Source organism: Channa argus, chromosome 21 (assembly GCF_033026475.1).
Source record: "Channa argus isolate prfri chromosome 21, Channa argus male v1.0, whole genome shotgun sequence".
Classification (NCBI taxonomy): Eukaryota; Metazoa; Chordata; class Actinopteri; order Anabantiformes; family Channidae; genus Channa; species Channa argus.
Window position 1 is genome coordinate 384,967 of NC_090217.1, and position 20,088 is coordinate 405,054.

The window sequence follows — 20,088 nt, forward strand, 5'->3', positions numbered from 1 at the left end:
CCTCTCTACTTTTAAGTCTAGGCTTAAAACCTTCCTCTTTCATAAAGCATATAGTTAGTTATAGTTACCATAGGCTTAGACTGCTGGGGGACCCACCCCCCGATGCACTGAGCTCCTTTCCTCCTCTTGACCATCTCTCCTTTCCTGTTACCCCGCAATTGTCACCACTGTATGTCATTAACTCTGTGTGTTCTCTCCCATAGTTGTCTTTGTCCTTCTCTGCCCCCCTCTCTCTGTCCCTTTTTTCAGTTGTCCCTGGCTTTGAAGCTGTGTGTCTTCCAGCGTGCAGCTACTGGTCCTACCAATCTGCCCGATGTTTTGTTGTTGCTCTGTTCTTTTCTCTCTCCCCTTTCCACTCACCCCAACAGGTCGAGGCAGATGGTCGTCCACCCTGAGCCTGGTTCTGCTGGAGGTTTCTTCCGTTAAAGAGAGTTTTTCCTCTCCACTGTTGCCTATGGCTTGCTCCAGGGGGAATTGTTGGGTTCTCTTTATACATCTTTATAATCTTGTTGTGAATTGGTGCTATATAAATAAAGTTGAATTGAATTGAATTAATATAGCACTTTTACAAAGGAAATTTAAAGAATCTTAAAGACAAGATCCAGGTCTGTCTGAGGATTAATAGCCAACCATTAATTCAATAACATGGTTATGAGGGAGAGAGCGATAAGAGGAAAGCCAAGAGTGTAGGAATGGAAATAGGGACTTTGAATGTTGGGACTGTGACAGGAAAGGCTATACAGTTATTTGACATGATGCAGAGAAATAAGGTGGATATACTATGTTTCCAGGAGACAAGGTGGAAAGGTAGCAAGGCTAGAAGCTTAGGAGCAGGGTTGAAGTTATATTACCATGGGTCAGATATAAAGAAATGGAATAGGAGTCATCGTGAAAGAGGAGTTTGTGAGAAATGTTTTAGAGGTGAAAAGAGTATCAGACAGGTTGATGAGTCTGAAGCTGGAAATTGAAGGGGTGATGTTCAATGTTGTTAGTGGTTATGCCCCACAGGTTGAATGTGAGTTAGAAGAGAAGGAAAATTCCCCAAAGGTGAGAGAGTTGTCATTGGTGCAGCTTTCAATGGAAATGTAGGTGAAGGGAACAGAGGTGATAAGAATGTGATGGGCAGATTTGGTCTTCGGGACAGGAACGCAGCAGAAAAGATGGTGGTAGACTTTGCAAAGAGGATGGAAATGGCTGTAGTGAATACTTTCTTCCAGAAGAGGCCGGAATATAGGGTGGCAAATAAGAGTGGAGGTAAAAGCACTCAGGTGGACTACATTTATTCCGACATTGTAATCTGAAAGAGATCAATGACTGCAAAGTATTGGTAGGGGAGAGTGTAGCCAGACAACACAGGATGGTGGTGTGTAAAAAGATTCTGGTGGTGAGGAAAATGAAGAGGACAAAGGCAGAGAAGAAGACGAAGTCGTGAAGGGTAAATGGTTTGCACTTGTTTCACAATGGTATACGGTCTATGCAGAGAAGTGTAAGAAATTTAAGAGCCTGGGGTTGCAAAGTAACTCACAAAGGTGATGATAAAAAAAACTGGAGAGGGCCAGTATGGTATGTCAGCCCATGGTAGCACCCAAACCCCACTCAGTGACGACTTCAGTTTGTCTGGTGTGGAACAGTAGCCAGAGGTTCAAAGGAGTGAGAATAAATTATTTTCTCTTAAAGGGTCCAGATATACTTAATCCAATCAGAGCTGTGCTCATCAGGTTCAGGAGAGTACATGCAGCCCTAGGAGATATGAGAAAAATGTACAACTCTATATCGTTAGACTAACGAGAAGTGCACCTCCACAGGTTCGCAGACACCAACTACATCACTCATAAAGCCGCCAGCAGACTGAACCTGAGAAGCGAGAAGGTAACTCTGGTTGTGCATGGAGTTGGCGGTACAATAAATAGAGTACACAAAAGAAGATGTCTTTTCAAAGTCAAGACTCCCACGGATACTCTCAGAGCTCATAAACTTGTTTGCTATAGTCTGAGATAGCTAAAGTACATTGTGTAGTCAGATCTGAACAGTTAAAGAGATTCAGTTCAATTCAATTCAACTTTATTTATATAGCGCCAATTCACAACAAGTCATCTCAGGGCACTTTGCAGAATAAAGTAAAGATTATAAAGATGTAAAAAGAGAACCCAACAATTCCCCCTGGAGCAAGCCATAGGCAACAGTGGAGAGGAGAAACTCCCTTTAACGGAAGAAACCTCAAGCAGAACCAGGCTCAGGGTGGACGGCCATCTGCCTCGACCGGTTGGGGTGAGTGGAAACGGGAGAGAGAAAAGAACAGAGCAACAACAAAACATCAGGCAGATTGGTAGGACCAGTAGCTGCACGCTGGAAGACAAACAGCTTCAAATCCAGGGACACCTGCAGAAAGGGACAGAGAGAGGGGCACAGAGAAGGACAAAGACAACTACAGGAGAGAACACACAGAGTTTATGACATACAGTGGTGACAATTGCGGGGTGAGAGGAGAGGAGAGGGTCAAGAGGAGGAAAGGAGCTCAGTGCATCGGGGGGTGGGTCCCCCAGGAGTCTAAGCCTATGGCAGCATAACTATAACTAACTATATGCTTTATAAAAGAGGAAGGTTTTAAGCCTAGACTTAAAAGTAAAGAGGGTGTCTGCTTCCCGACAATTCTTCCCAGAGGTTAAACTGGAGGAATTAAGGAGACCAGAAGAGATTGATTTTTGATCAGTCATCGAGAAGAAAGGCTTGCTCCTCAAAAAGTGAAAGCTGTTGGAGACATCGTCCTATGGGAGAGCCCTCCTGGCAAGACTGAGGGTGGTGCACGTCCTGATTTGTTTGAATGGGTACATTGGAGAGTGCACAAGTCTAAAATGCACCAAGGCACTTAAGAGCCTAATCAAAATAAAGACACCAGAGATGATGAGATGATGCACCAGAATACCATAGTGGAGACCAGGTATACAGATGGTAGCAAACGGGATGGTGGAAATGGGACAGCATCAGAGCAGCGTGTGAGCCAAAATGTGGTGGCTGTCGTGATGATAACTGTCAACCGAGAGAGAAGGAGATGAATCTAGCAGAGTAGAGAGAGCTTGAGGTCATAAAGGGTGGACTTGCTTTTGTCACAGAAGATGGTCACTGTAAGTCTCCTCACTGGGATGCAAGATATCGTTGGATAGAGGACCCAACCTCCCTTCCCAACAATAGGAGAACTGAAAAACAGCCTAAGAGAGAGCCACAATGGTATGCTGTCTATGCAGAGAAGTGTAAGAAATTAAGAGCCTGGGGTTGCAAAGTAACTCACAAAGGTGATGATAAAAAAAACTGGAGAGGGCCAGTATGGTATGTCAGCCCATGGTAGCACCCAAACCCCACTCAGTCACGACTTCAGTTTGTCTGGTGTGGAACAGTAGCCAGAGGTTCAAAGGAGTGAGAATAAATTATTTTCTCTTAAAGGGTCCAGATATACTTAATCAAATCAGAGCTGTGCTCATCAGGTTCAGGAGAGTACATGCAGCCCTAGGAGATATAAGAAAAATGTACAACTCTGTATGGTTAGACTAACGAGAAGTGCACCTTCACAGGTTCCTCTGGAGAGACAGAGAGGATGAAAAGATAGAAAAGTATGCCATTACCAGAGTCCACATTAGTGACCGTCCTGCTGGGTATACACCCAGCTGGGTATACACCCAGCAGCACAATTAGTAACGCGGGAAACTGCTCGGCTACAAATGTTTTCTGACCTACTTGAGGCACGCAGAGTCTTGGAAGAGGACTCACGTCCCACAACAGCAAAGAGAGGCTGGACAATCTCACCGAAGAGGTTGAGAAGATACTTAAAGGTGGTGGGTGTTTTCTTTAACCATGGGTCCAGTCAGGGCAAAGTGGAATGTCAGAAAGCACAGCTAAGAATCTAAGAAAAAACAAAGCGTATTAAAATCAAGAATAAAACATAATAATCATGTAAAGCATAGAAACATATAAAACATAAAATAACACTTCCACATTTCCATGGATGCACTGGTGGGTAAGCAGTCAGACTTTGTAATCAATGCGATGGTGGATAGGGAGCCAGTGAAATGTCTGGAGAACATAAGGATCCTGGTGGAACATTTTGAACATATTAGAGCTTTTGAAGGCTCCTGCCGGAGATTCCAATGAGAAGTTCATTGCAGTATTCCAGCCTGGAGGAGACAAAGGCGTGGACCAGCCTTTCAGCGTCGCAGAGGGAGAGGGAGGGGCGGAGTTTGGCTATGTTTCTGAGATGAAAAAATGCAATTTTACAGAGGTGTTGGACATGTTAACAGAGGTGGAGAGGGTGTGACCAGAAAAGGAAATACAATTATTGGGTGAGGAATGAAGCTGATGGGTGGAGCCAACTAGAAGGGCTTCAGTCTGTCATCCACGCCTTAATGTCCTTACGGCAACAGGTGAGAGTTGACAGAAGTGTTGGTGGGGTCGGGCTCAGTCTCACGTAGAGCTGAATATCATTCGCATAGCAGTGGAAGGAGACTCCATGCTTGCCAATGACGTGGCCCAGTGGGAGCATATAGATGTTGAAAAGGGTTGGCCCAAGAACCAACCCCTGTGGCACCCAACAGGTGAAAGAATGTAACTGAGATTTGGCATCCCCTAGGGCCACATACTCAGCTCTACTTGACAGATAGGAACCAAACCACCCCAAAGCAGTGCCAGAAAATCCAACAGTATGTTGCAGACGATGGAGGAGAATTTTGTGGTCAACTGTATCAAAAGCGGTAGTGAGATCCATAAGAATGAGGAGAGATGGGAAGCCCTGGTCAGCAGCCATTAGGAGGTCGTTAGTGACCCTGACCAGGGCTGTCTCTGTGCTGTGGGAAGGCCGGAAGCCGGATTGAAATTTTTCGAACAGATTGTGTCTTTTGAGGTGATCCTGGAGCTGGGCTAAGGCAGCTTTTTCCAAGACCTTTGATAGGAATGGATGATTGGAGATTGAACGATAGTTTTCCATGACTTCAGGATCCAGTGAGGGTTTTTTTTAATGTGGTGTAATTATTGCGGTTTTCAGTGATATTGGGACTGTGGCACTGTGGAGTGAATAATTAATGATGCAGTTGGCTTATGTTTGAGACATTAGCTTTTACCAAGGGAGTGGGGATAGGGTCCAGGGTGTACGTTGAGGGTTTCGTCCTCTGTACGATAACTTCAACTTCTTTCCCAGTAGTAGCCGAAAACTTTGACAGACAACCTTCTGGCCTAGAAGTGGGGAGGTCTGGGGGATTGGGGGTTCACGACAGACAGTGAGGAGCGCATAGTTTCAACCTTAGTGGTAAAATGTGCAATGAAACTGTTGCACTGCTCCTCTGTGTGGTTGCTGCCAGTGTGGGTTTAAGGTTTGAGTAGATGATTTATTATGGAAAAGAGTTGTTTTGAGTTTCCGGGGCTGTTATTGATTATATTTTAGTAATATTGTGATCTGGCAGTGGCAAGTGCTTTGGAGTAGTTGTTTTGATGTTCCCGGTAGGCAATTTTATGGACAGTTAAGTTGGTTAACACAAAGCGACGCTCAATGGCCTGCCCGGCTGTTTTCATCTGTCCTGTCCTTTCCACCGGACGACTCCACTGTCTTGTCACGCATCTCCACCTGTCTCTCAGACATCTCAGCCTGGATGAGTGAGAGAAATCTTCAACTCAACCTCTCCAAGACCAAAGTCCTTGTCTTCCCAGCCAGACTTTCGACACAACACAACATCAGCATCAACGTTGAATCCACAGTGATTGTCACCACTTAATCGGCCAAAAATCTGGGGGTCATCATCGACGACCAACTGAGCTTTAAGGACCACCTCTCCTCAGTCTCTAGGGCGTGCAGATTTGCTCTCTACAACATCATGAAGATCAGACCCTACATCACGGAATATACAACCCAACTCATTTTACAGGTGCTGTTCATATCTCGTCTCGATTACTGCAACGCTTTGTTGATGTGTTTACCGATATCCACAATCAAACCCTTGCAGATGATCCAAAACGCAGCAGCTCGCCTCATTTTTAATCAGCCATGACCCATGTCATGCAACTCTTTAGATCTCTACACTGCCTTCCTGTAGCTGCTCGCATCAGGTTCAAAGCTCTGCCTATTGCTCACAGGTTGGTTACCTCGACAGCTCCCGCTTATCTCAGCTCACTCATTCAAGCCTACAATCCTTCCCGCCTGCTGCGGTCTGCCAACGAACGACGTCTGGTGGTCCCAGCACCGCACAGAAGACACCAAGCAAAACTTTTTAGCGCAATAATCCCACAATGGTGAAATGAGCTTCCAAACTCTGCACGCTCAGCAAACTCTCTCCCAATATTCAAAAAACTGCTGAAAACAGAACTCTTCTGAATCCTCAACACTTAAAAAAAAAAAAAAAATTTACTTTCTGCTCTTTCGCACTTGCGTACTTTTCTGATAGGAATTTGCTTTGATGTTTTCTCCTTGACCTCACTTGTAAGTCGCTTTGGATAGAAGCGTCTGCTAAATGACTAAATGTAAATGTAAATCTGTCGGAGCTCCCTTGTAAACCACGGTGCAGATTTGGAGAAAGTGACCACACGTGATCTAACAGGAGCATGGGCCTCAAGGATATTCTGGAGGCCGTTGTTATAGTAGTCCACTAGTTCAGAGACTGAGGGGACTTGTAGGACAATGAGATTCTTGATGTCAGCGTTTAAGTAAGAGAGATTTATGTTTCTCAGATTCCTGAACCGGATACAACGCTGTGGGTTGGAAAATGTATGTATATGAAGGGAAGTCCATTCAAATTATTTTGTGGTCTGAGACACCCAGGTTGTATACCGGCCACCAAAGCATTACTATAGAGAGTGGATGTTTACATTTAATTGCCAAACATTCAAAGGTAGGCAGTTTAGGAAGAGGGAGGGGTGACAGTTTCAGATCTTCACGGTGGATTATGACTAGGATCTCACCGCGGCCAGTGGTGCTAGCTTTTTCAAGGTAGTTATATCCGGGGGCGCAGGACTCATTCAAAACTGAGTAGGCCTCAGGTTTATGCCAGGTCTCAGTCAGGCAGATGATATCAGTCTCATTCTCCAGAATGTGATTATGGATCAAATAGGATTTATTTGATAGGGACTGGACATTAAAGAGTTCAAGCTTAGTGCCTTTTGGTCAGAGGAAGGAGAACTCTGGAGTCCTCTCCAGGATTCCAGAAGTCCACTCCAGGAAACCCATTTCGCGTGGTCTGTGGCTTCACAAGTGTTTTCAATCTCGGTGTTCGGATGATATAATCGAGCCACCACGGATCGAGATTCTGACCACAGTGAAGGAATGGAGCTAACGGTTCTGGTGTAAACAAACCCACGGCCAGATCCTCTATGGACGTAGCAGGGTTGTTGAGCTCCAGCAGCTGCGATGGTGAATACTGGAGCATGACGCCAGGTGGATTTGATATGCTCCCCACGTAAAAAGGTAATCATAGTCCAGGTGGAGGCGACTGGGCAGCCACAGCACCTGCAGAGGGAGACAGCAACAGCAGGTCCACCACCAACAGCTCCAAGACCAGAGCCGACACCCAGGAAAACCCACAGCAGAGCATGCGGGCAGCGTCGATGGAGGTAGATGTTAGCTTGTAGTGGCGGTTAGCTTGTAGCAGCTAATGCCAGCCGCAGGAGAACACTGGCAGAGTGAACAGTCCAACAACAACAGGTAGAACTGATCAAAAAAAATCATACCAAAACCAAAAACAGCAAGTTGACAGCCACTAGGCGTTAAAGCTCAAAATAATGTTCAGTTAAATGACCATTAGAGCACAACATACACAATCAAGCAACTTTCAAAACAAACTGATATAGCACAGAGAAGCAGCGCAACTTTTCGAACAGTCAAAGCCAGCATCCTCTCCCAGGTCACACCTGTGAATCAGAGAAAATGTCTCAATATGGTCAGATCTCAATCTGATCAGAACTGAAGGTGAAATATGATCTCTCTTGCTAATTCCAATCAGCCCTATTGCTGCAGGATTTTGGACTAATTGAAGGCTTTTTAGAGAGTTATTAGGGCAACCCAAAAGTAGGGAATTATAGTAGTCCAACCCAGAAGTAAAAAATGCATGGACTAGTTTTTCTGCATCACTTTGAGACAGGATGCTCCTAATTTTGGCAATGTTCCCAAGGTAGAAGAAGGCTGTTCTAGAGATTTGTTTTATATGTGAAGTAAAAAACAAAACTGGTCAAGGGTAACTCCAAGGTTCCCCACAGCAGTACTGGAGGCCAGACTTATGCCATCTAATGTAACTATTGTTAAACAGCATTTTTCTTATATTTTAGGCCCAAATAGAATTTCAGTTTTGTCTGAAAAGAGAAGTAGGAAGTTATAGGATATCCAGGCCATTGTGTCTTTTAGGCATTTTTAAATAATTGGTTAGTATCTTCTGCTTTCACAGATAAATATAGTTGGGTATCATCTGCATAGCAATGGAAGTCTATGGAATGTTTCCTAATAATTTTACCTAGAGTTGACGTATACAAATTGAAAAGAATTGGTCCTAACACAGAGTCCTGTGGAACTCCATAATTAACTTTGTGCATATTGAATATTTATCATTTACATGGAAAAACTGGAATCTGTCTGACAGATAAATGGTAAATGGTAAAGTCTGCACTTATATAGCACTTGTCTACCTATTGACACTCAAAGCGCTTTACACTGCTTCTTATTCACCCATTCACACACACACTCATACACCGATGGGGGAGCTGCTATGCAACTGACCAACACTCACCGGGAGCAACTAAGTTGGGGTTCAGTGTCTTACTCAAGGACACTTCGACATGTGACCAGAGGAGCCAGGGATTGAACCAACAATTGCAAGACTGGTGGACAATCGCTCTACCTTCCTGCACCACAGTCACCCAGATAAGATTTAAACCAATGCAGTGCGGTTCTTTTAACCCCAAATGCATGTTCCAGTCTTTGTAATAAAATGTTGTGGTCAATGGTGTCAATTGCGGCACTAAGATTAGTAGGACGAGTACAGAGATAAGACCATTATCTGAAGCCAAGAGAAGGTCATTGGTGACTTTAACTAGTGCATTTTCTTTACTCTAAATACTGACTGCAAATCTTCAGACAGGTTTTTCCTGTATTGGTGGTCACACAATTGCTTGTCACATAATCCTTGAAAACTACTTTTTCAAGGATTTTAGAGATGAAGGGGATATTCGATATCGGTCTATAATTGGCTAAATCACCTGGATCAAGACAATGTTTTTTAACCAGAGATGTGATTAAAGCAATTTTATAGGCCTTTGGTACATAGCCGGTTTCTAAAGATAGATTAATCAAAGCTAATATGAAAGTGTCTATTAAAGGTAAAACATCTTTAAGACATTTGTTTGAGACAGGGTCTAAAAGACCTGTTAAGCTCAAGAAGGTCTACGTGTAAAAAGCAGTCTAAGAGGAATTGGGGCCTTATTGATGATTCTAGAGCTATTGTACATGAGGATCCATCTCTAATATTTGGGGGGAGGATCTGGTGAATTTTTTCCCTAATGGCTACAATTTTATTTGTAAAGAAAGTCATGAAATTGTTGCGGCTCAGCGTTTGGGAAATACTAGGCTCAACAAAACTATGGCTCTTAGTCAGCCTGGCTACAGTCCTGAAGAATATGCTGTTCTGGCATTACAGAGGGCTTTTTTATACATTATTAAAATGTTTTTTCCAGGCTAAATGGGATTCTTCTAAAGGTGTGGAATGCTACTTCCTTTCTAGCTTTCGTGATTCCTGTTTTAAGCTCTGAATTTGTGAAGTGTACCATAGAGGTTAGCTCCTCTGATTCACTGCTTTCTTTTTTAGAGGTGGTGGTGAAAATAATGAAGTAATTACCTTAAATTTGTTTACAGCATTTTCAGATAGACATCTGTTGTAGTGGAATTTTTTCCTAACTGCTGTATAGTCCGTTATTGTAAATTAAAATGTTATCAGAAAATGGTCAGACAGAAGCGAATTATTAGGAAATACTGTTAAATTATCGGTTTCAATGCCATATCTAAGGTGTGACTAAAACACTGGGTTTATTTACACTCTGTAGTATTTTGTATTTAATTCTAGCCCTACTCTGCATTCACCCTGTTTTGGAGAGATTTTTTGTTTCATTAGCCCTGGCTCTCTGTTATATGTTGTGTTCAGATTTGGTATTTTAGTTTCTTATTAAATTCCCTGGTTTTGTGCTTAGTTTGTGTTTTTAATTTCACTGTTATTTGGCCTAGCCTTTGTTATTCTTCCTTTGTTTCCTTACAAATAAAAGTCACTTCTATCCCACATCCCTGTCACTTTGTTGCTTTTGGGTCCTCTTACAAAAACCCTGGTAAATTGAATCTAATAATGAATTTAAACGCAGTGTTGAGGCAGTTACTGTCAGCATCTACATGAATGTTAAAGTCACCCACTATAATGACTTAATCTTTTTTTTTTTTGTCCTTTTGGCTTATCCCGTGAGTTTAGGGTCGGCACAGCAGATTATTGTCTGCATGTTGATTTGGCTGATGCCTTTCCTGATGCAACCCTCCCAAAATTCTACTGGGTTGGACCGACCGCACAGCTGGGGATGGGAAAGGGCTCTTGGGACACAGACATATAGCCAGAGCCAAAGACATATAGCCAGGACTGGGGATTGAACCACTGACCCTGTGGTCCGTGGACAACTGCCTTTACCAAGCTACAGCCACCCCCTATAAGATAGAAAATCTGAAAATTGGAGCAGAGGATGCAGGACAATTGAGTACATCAGAGCCACGGGCTCTGCCACATTTTCCAATGTTCAGTCAGTTACTGGAGACTGAGATGCAGACAAGCTGCGGCAGGTGTCATCTGATGCCTTCTTTTGGCCGGAATTCAGGCCTCCTGTGTCAGCGGCGAGGAGCAGGCCCGTGTCGGGACAGGCCATTGGTCATCCGACAGTGTCACACTTTCTAAGTGTATATTTAATTTTAACCTATTAAAATTAAATATACACGAAAAGAGGAGAGGAGAAAAAGGGGATTTATTAACAAAAGGGTAAACAACTCAAAATCACTGTATGAAGAGGGGAGGAATGACATACAAAGTAATAACCAAATAAAGTAAAACAGAACATGAACTTAAACACACTGCGGGGAAAAGATAAACTAATTAACAGTGCTGGGGAAGCAAGGGAACTAACTTAGTAACTAAGGAGAGACACACATGAAAAAACTGAACATGAGGCGCTGATAGACTGAAGGAGACAAATGAAAACTCAAACATAGAACCAGGGTCGAACTAGCGGAGATAACTGTAGACAAAACCAAAACCCTGAAACAAACATGAAAGCAAACCTCAGACCAAAACATACCTGGGAGAGTCCAAACACAAGGATCAGGTAGGGCATGGAAGGGGAATGTCCAAAAGCATAGACTATCCATGGGAATGTTCATGGAGGAGGAAGGAGAGACGATCTGGCAGCAAACGGTGGGGAGAACTGGGTACAAGGGGGGGCAGGAGAAAACATTCAGGGTTAACAAGAAACAAGAAGCTAAAGAAACTAACTGGGCAGTGGTGCTGAGGGATAACAAAATAAATGCCAGGAGCAGGAAGTAAAACTAAAGAAGGGTAAGGGTGACTATGACAGACAGGGCCAGAGGACTGTGGGTTGTCTCCAACGGAGGTTACAGAGTCAGACCATGGCAACGTGACATCAGGGCCCTGGGTCACTAAACAAATAGCCAGGTGGATAGAGACTGTTCATTCATGTAGTTCGAGGTATTAAGAACTGGGAGGTGATTCGCCTGTGCGGTGGCAACGTTGGAGAACCCCAGGATTTTTTCATTTTCCAAAAGTTTGATGGTCTCTTGCAGCTGTGGGAAAATGTGTATGCAGTTTGCACAAACCATCATTAACCAACTAGATGGAGACATCCTGCTAACTTCATAACAATGCATCACTCTCCTCATTTTCGACTGACTGAGAATGACACATTCACCCTTCTTCTCTCAAAGTATTCTACAACCTGTTTTCTGTATTCCAGCCTCTCCAGTGTCCTTCAAGCAACTGCACCCACACTAATTCCAGCTATTACACAAATCATTAATACATCTCTCATAAAAGGCACTTTCCCTTCCCAAATTTAAGCCGACCCAGATTACCCCACTGCTTAAGAAGCCTTCTCTCGATCACTCTCTTGGGGTAAAATTACAGACATATCTGTCTTATTACATTTCTGGCCAAGAACCTTCAATCCTGAATCCTTCAATCTGGTCTGGTTAATCTGGATAAACCATCAAGGTATCTAGGTCATTTGGTATCTTAGTATCCCAGACAGCTTTTCCTATAATCGCGAAGCAGATGACGCACATCTTTTCCTGTACTTTCCTCTGTATGACTCCAGAATCTCATCACGCATTCCTGCCTGTCTCTGACATTTCTGCTTGAATGAGAGAGATCTTCAACTTAACCTCTCCAAGACAGTGGTTATAGTCTTCCCAGCTGCAATACAACCCAGCATCAGCATTAATTTAGTACCTTCAGTGATTGTTCAAAGTGGGGGTTGTCAATGTGAGCTTTGCTAATTCATTGTGCAGGCACTGGTCCTATTTTTGCTGATGGGTCACTGCCCTGCTGATGGGGCTACCAGGATGAGTTATTAAAACCCTCCAGATGATCTAAAATGCTGCAGTACATCTCATTTTTGATTAGCCAAAAAGGGTACACATCACACCTCTCTTTAGATCTCTGCACTGGCTTCTAGTTACTGCCCACATCAGGATCAAAGCTCTGACTTTCAGTGGTCAACTCAACAGGACCTGCCTAGCTGAACAACCTCATCCAGGTCTACAATCCCTCCTGCCCAGTGCGCTCTGCCTACAAATGGCATCTGGTGATCCTTTCACCACATAGCAAAAGATTCTAAGCAAAGCTTGTCAGCTCAGTGGCCCCACAATGGTGATATGAGCTACCAAACTCTGCATGCTCACTCCCAATGTTCTAAAAACAAATGAAGTAGGAACTCTTCGCAACTTCCTTCCTGTCTTGCTTTGACCCCCACAAAATAGACTTGGCCACCCCTTGGTCATCTATAGATGTCAAGAACCGCATTGCTACAAACAAGATGGCATCTGTTTACCTGGGTTGGAGGTCCATCAATTTTTTCTGATGTTTTTTCCCCTTTTCCAGAAGTTGTCCACAAATGTTCAAAAACTCCAAAAACAAAACATTGATGTTTTTGTGCCTTGTAGATGAGCCAAAGACAGCAAACTGGATGAAACTTTGAAAGTTAATTGAAAATAACATGTAAATATATTCTCCATTAAAAAAAACATCATCAATTGTTACAATTATTTAGAGCTCACTTGCAAAGATGGAGTTATAACATAAGTGCACAAAATAAGGGTTTGCAGGTGAAAGTGTAAAGTGGAGCTTGCATGAAATTTGTGACATGTCTATGAACTGGATAACAAACCATGCTGCAGGCCTAGATCATGTCAGCACCTCCTCCTGTCTGAAAGCCTATGCTGACCAACTGGCCTCAATCTTCAAATAAATCTTCAACAGACCATTGGAGCTGTGAAAAGTCTCCACTACCTTCAAACTTCAAAATTCCAGCCCTTAAAAACTGTAGGCCAATAACTATTAAATCTGTGGTGATGAAATCCTTTGAATGACTAATGTTGAACCATCTCAAAGCCACCCTGTGGCTTCTGCTTAACCCCCTGCAGTTTGCCTACAGGGTAGACAGGTAAGTAGACATGGGACTGCACTACATCCTGGGACATTGTAAATGGTAAATGGTCTGCACTTATATAGTGCTTTTCTACCTATTGGCACTCAAAAAGCACTTTACACTGCTTCTTATTCACCCATTCATATAGACATATAGACATATTCTTTGTGGATTTTAGCTCAGTGTTAAACACTATAATTCCAGAAATTCTTTCCTCCATACTCTACCAGATCTCTGTATCCCCTTCCATCTGTAAGTAAATCACAAACCTTCCTCACCAACAGGACAGCAGGTAAGGATAAGAAAAATGACGTTTATCCTGCGCATGGCAAACCAGTGCTGGTGCTCCTTAGAGATGGGTCCCTTCCCCTTTGCTCTTTTCTCTCTCTAAACAAATAATTGTACCTTAGAAGTCTGTCAAGGTCTTTAGGTTTGCAGAAGAAGCAATCAATATTTTCCTTATCCAAGTTGATGACCAGACTATGGAGTTTGTAAGACTGCAAGGTTGATCAGCTGACGCTACTGTGCAGTCAAAACAACCTGGAGCTGAATATACTAGTACTACTAATACAATAAGACTTTGATGATGACAGTGTGTATCAGGAGGAGCTCCCCCACACAGCTTCTCCTCATCATACCAAAAAAAGGGTCAAACTTGAGGTGTAAGAATAACATTGATTTTATCCTCAGAAAGGCTCAGCACAGGATGTATTTCCTGAAACAGCTGAGAAAGTTTGACTCATGCGATGAAAAATCAAGTATGATTAAATGATTGCATTTTACTCTTAGCATTTTACCTAGTTATAATGACAACTGAACTCAGTGTACTGTTAAAGGATGTTTAAAATGTTGTTCACTCTTTGGCTCATATGGCTCCTGAAGTTTAGAACTGCATAGGAATGAGGTTTGAAACTCTGTTGATGTACTTCTCTCTTGCAAGATAATAAAACCCTAAAAGACATCCTGGATTTTGAAGCTCCTTTATTGATTACACTTGAGGTCTAAGAGGAGTCTAAAACCAGATATTGTTATTTTTGCCATTACAAGTTGGCATTGTCAGCAGGACCTGTGAGTGGTCACCGGAGGAGCCAGAGTGAACAGTGGTTTGCATGCAGCCTGGAAAAGAAAACAAATTCCAGCCTCAACCTCCGCTGAAAGAATTAATGTAGAGAAGGAAAACTGAATACAGCAGCGCCTGTGGTGATTGCCACCAGATTCACGGACTTGGTTGAATAATCTGATTGAATCGGGCGACTCTTAGTCAATTGAGGAGTATAAGTGATATTGATGGTTAGATGAAATAGGTCAATGACTCCTACTTGACTGAGGAGGATAGGTGTTTATAACCGAGTTGGACGAAGGGGCCGATAGGTCTCAGTGATTAGGGACTTTAAGTGATAGTCACAAAGGTAGGTGTAATGGGAGCTTATAAAAGATACTCTCACCCTTGTAGAAACATCTGCGTTGAAGGCTGTGCACGGACTTCCATGGTAAACCAGGGAAGTAAGGGTCCGATTGTTGAGATTATGAAGACCAAGTATGGTGACTATTATTAGGATAAAAAGGCACCAAGTGAATTCTTTGTCTCTATTTGCCTTCTAAGTTTTGTTTATTCTCAAGACCCGATCACAGGTTATTACAGGGCAGAGCCGTTATAGAGAAGAGTCGCTATTCGTTTGAACAAGACAGAGTTTTGGCACAGCCTTACTTACTGCAAGGACACCATGAACAACGAGTCCAATGATAACCAGTCCAACCACAACCACCACCTGACTTCACCACATCTCCGTCCTCATTCTCGTCTTTCTTCCTTTCTGCATTCTCATCATCTGCCTCATTTGTGAGCACCTCAGGAGGGGAAAGATAGAAGGAAAAAACATGTTAGTAAGTGGCCTAGACAGTCTATAATTCAGGATGAAGATGTCTTCATATGACAGAGGTCGTGGAGGAAAAGGATAATTTGGATGATGGAGAGGCAGAGGAAGAGCAGTTGGATGTGGCTGATGTTCAGTAGCTGCAGATGGATACCACACATGTGGGCAAAGGGGACATTGTGCAAAGAACTGTCCCTCTGGGTGGAGGACAGACCCAGAGATTTTCCTGAGAAGTCATCGCTAGTGGCAAACTGACGATAGGAGGAAGAGCTGGTGTCCCGGGGACAGTTGCTGACTGATAAAAAAAGGGAGGTACTTCACACTGACACACACTGCAATGAAGACATGCTTACACACACATACACTGATTTGCAAACTGCAATGAAAACTGCTTGATAAAGCTCACACATGCTGGAATAAATGTGGATTTGATTGAGCAATGTGTTCAATATCAGAGCTAAATTTAAACCACCTGAGGTTTAAATGCTGAGGGAGAGAGAGTCAATTTCTTGAATGCACTCTGAAAGTAAATGGTCAAGAGGTGATTTTTTTTTTTTGGTAGGCAGTGGAGAAATTAGGTCAGTATTAAAAGCAACTGAAGTTGCAAAATGAGCAGAGTTCATGTTGGTGTTTCTGGAAAACCACAAAAGAGTACTTGGTTCAGCCTTGTGCTAATTCTCAAGATCAATCTTTTAAACATGGTAAATGGTCTGCATTTATATAGCGCTTTTCTACCTACTGGCGGCTGTAGCTCAGTTGGTAAGGCAGTTGACCATGGACCACAGGGTCAGTGGTTCAATCCCCGCTCCTGGCTACAAGTTAAAGTATCCTTGGGCAAGACACTGAACCCCAAGTGCTCCCGGTGGGTTAGGTGAGCACCTTGCATGGCAACCACCACATGGCAGTGTGAGTGTGTGAGTGTGTGTGTGAATGGGTGAATGGGAAGCTACATTGTAAAGTGCTTTGGATAAAAGTGCTATATAAGTGACTATTTACCATTTACCATTTACTGGCACTTACACTGCTTCTTATTCACCCATTCACACTCACAATCACACACATACACCAATGGGGGAGCTGCTATGCAGCTGGCCAACACTCACCAGGAGCAACTAAGTTGGAGTTCAGTGTCTTGCTCAAGGACCGGAGGAGCCGATGATTGAACCAACAACTGTGAGATTGGTGGACAACCACTCTACCTTCCTGCGCCACAGTCGCCCCCAAACATGCATTCATGTTGTCAAAATTATGCCCCATAAATTTAACATATCTATTGATTAATTTGTTGATCCATCTGATAACTACATCAGAAGTAATACAAGTGTTCAAAAATTAAAAAATTTACAAACCCATCATGATGAATTATACTGTAGTCTTGATTCTCTGTTATATGTGTATGAATGGAAGCTGCAGCAGTCTGTCTTGTCTTGTTCATGTCAGAAAGTGATTTACATTGTACAGCACATGTTTCACATGGCCCTGATGTACCTTATGAACAAAGAGAGGATTCAGTGAAGTTTGAGAAATTGACTGCAGTGTTTTATTGGTCTGATCACTTATGTGTGGTGTCTCTGAATGAGAAACAAATCTGTTTCTATGATTTTCCAAATGCTGTTCCCAATATTTTCATTAGCTAAATCAGAATAAGATAGGTAGGAAAATTCAGGCTATTTTGTCAGAAGTGTTCTTCTCTGCATGATTGGTAGCAGCTAGAGGTTGAATCAACTATGATATTTTCAGTGTCTGCCTGCCTACAAGAAGTCTTTTATTTCTGTTTTGCAATAGTGGAAACAAAAAGGTAAATGGTCTGCACTTATTTAGCACTTTTCTACTTATTGGCACTCAAAGTGCTTTACACTGCTTCTTATTCACCCATTCACACTCACAATCACACACACATTCAGACACCGATGGGGGAGCTGCTATGCAGCTGGCCAACACTCACCAGGAGCAACTAAGTTGGGGTTCAGTGTCTTGCTCAAGGACACTTCAACATGTGACCAGAGGAGCCAGGGATTGAACCAACAACTGTGAGATTGGTGGACAACCGCGCTACCTTCCTGCGCCACAGTCGCCCCCGATGAGTTTCTTGGCTATGACGTCATACTGAAAACAATGGATTAAAAATTATCAAGACAGAAAGGCTCCAAATTTATTGTTCCATGGAAAATAACTCTCAGTTTATGACAAAATAATTTGAGCATCATAAGCAGACCCCACATTATTGTTACCCTATCCCTATGTTAAATTTATTAACCAGGGACTTGACTGTATGATATCTGTTTTGTTACAGGAGCATGATGGCAGATTACAGCATATTGCTTACTTTTCAGCTAAGCTGGATCCTGTAGAGGATGGATTATGATACCTGCAAGCTGTGACAGTTGCAGATGAAGTCCTTGGTTAGGCTGATCTAACTCTTTTACTTCCTTATGCAGCCTCTCTCTCATAGAAGAATCTCATCACCTTTCTACAGTGAGATGTCTGAGATACGATACAGTGTTACTTCACTTACCTAATGTAACTGTTAATGGATGTAATGTTCTTAACTCAGTTACAATGTTACTTTTTGCAGATGGGTCTGCATTACACAATCCCACCACTGGAGAGAACAAAGAACATTTTGCTGTTGTTACATAATGTGATGTTTACCATATTATTTAGCTCAAGATACTGAATTTGTGGCTCATAAGAAGAACTGAAGACAAAAACAGTAGAGATGTTGGATTTTAGATTTGACTTTTGATTTGTTGACAAATCTGGAACACTCAGGACAAACAGAGTTCAAGGAATCTGATAATAATCATATTTTTTGTTTAACATAATAATGCTGCTGCATAGCTTGATATACATATTTCTGTAATAACACTGACTTAGTTTCAGCAAGAAACATAAAAGTGGATGCTGTAGCTAAGGAAGCTGCCCAACAGGAAGTATCTCAAACAAACACACACTCACATGCTGAACAGACACAGATGTTTTATCATCACTCACTGGTGTACAACAATTTTCTATCTCTGAGAAAGAAAAAATTAAAAAGAGGGGATTTTCCCCTATTTTTCCTAAACACTGATAAAGTTGACACCCCAAGGGGTGTGTATCATATGCACAGAAATATTGTCAATCTTGCTTTGTCTGTGTGACATTACTAAAGCCACAGGGAGCACATCCTCCATCTGATAAACCATTTGACCATGTGATCATTGATTTCATTGAGTTGATGCCCAATTGAGAGAAGAGATATGTGTGGTTATGACTGACATGTACTCAAAACAAAATTGGTACAAAGAAGGAGGTCTCCTTGGACTTAGGTTTCTCAGGTTGTTTTAATGAACATGGGGATAAGGGAAAAAAATTATAATAAAATTGTTTGGGAAATTTCCAAATCTGGGAAAATTACATGTAGCAATGTGGCCAGACCTTGTCTTCTGCTTTGTTTCAAATACATTAGCAGGAGAAGGACATTCTTTCTATTCAAACTTAAGGATTTCTAGGAAGTGAAATGGACCCTTACAAATGATGCACACAAACCACACAGCAGTGAAAGACATGGATACATTCCACCCACTGCAGGAATGGGCCAAAGCCAGTGGATGACCTCTCCCCAACTGTGCACGACGCTCACTGGAGGGCAGGAGCCTTAAGGGAGCCAGGGAGACAGTCGGAGGAGAACACTCACTAATTCACTAACACTTAAGGTTCTCCCGGTGATAGGAAGGATGAGTGGGATTGGACGTGCCTGCACTCTGAGTCCCCAAGCCATGAAGAAGGAAAGCAAGAGTGAGAACAACACCGTGGAAGACAAAATGAGACTCCTTGTGCCACAGTACACTAGTCGAGTAAAAAGAAAGACGTGTGGTGAATCTGAGGAGGAAAACCACAACAGACTCTATCCCAGAGCTGGACAGGAACGTGTACACAGGAGATGTTTGTGTCACCTGTGAAGGTGGGAATCGAACGTGACATCTCCCCACTCTCCAGGGAGGAAGTGCAGTGCCCATAAAAGATAATTGGATGGAAAATTAGAAACCAAATAGCTGCAGGATTTGAGTCTTTGTGCCCTTAATAAAAATGTTGATTGGATGAATTACATATATTATATTCACCACACCTCTGATGCTGTAGAACGCCTGGCGGAGCAGCTGGCAGAATACGATGGACCTAGACATGCTCCTTGCTGAGAAAGGAAGGTGTTTATGTGATGTTTGGAGACTCATGTTGTACTTTCATTCCTAATATTACTGCACCTGATGGAAGTGTCACCAGAGCCCAAGAGGCTCTTAGATCCCTCAGGGAGGGTTTTTGCATGAAACTCTGGTGTAAATACTGGTTGGATCGACTGGACTGACCAGATATTTTACAATTTTTTACATTTTACAGGTGTTGTCTTATCACATGAATAAGTAATCTAATTACGTGAGTCACAGTGCTATGACTCATCAGATGGCACTCATTGATATAACATCTGCACAGAATTTTGTTTCTCTTTTACAACTTCATGTTGACCTGCACA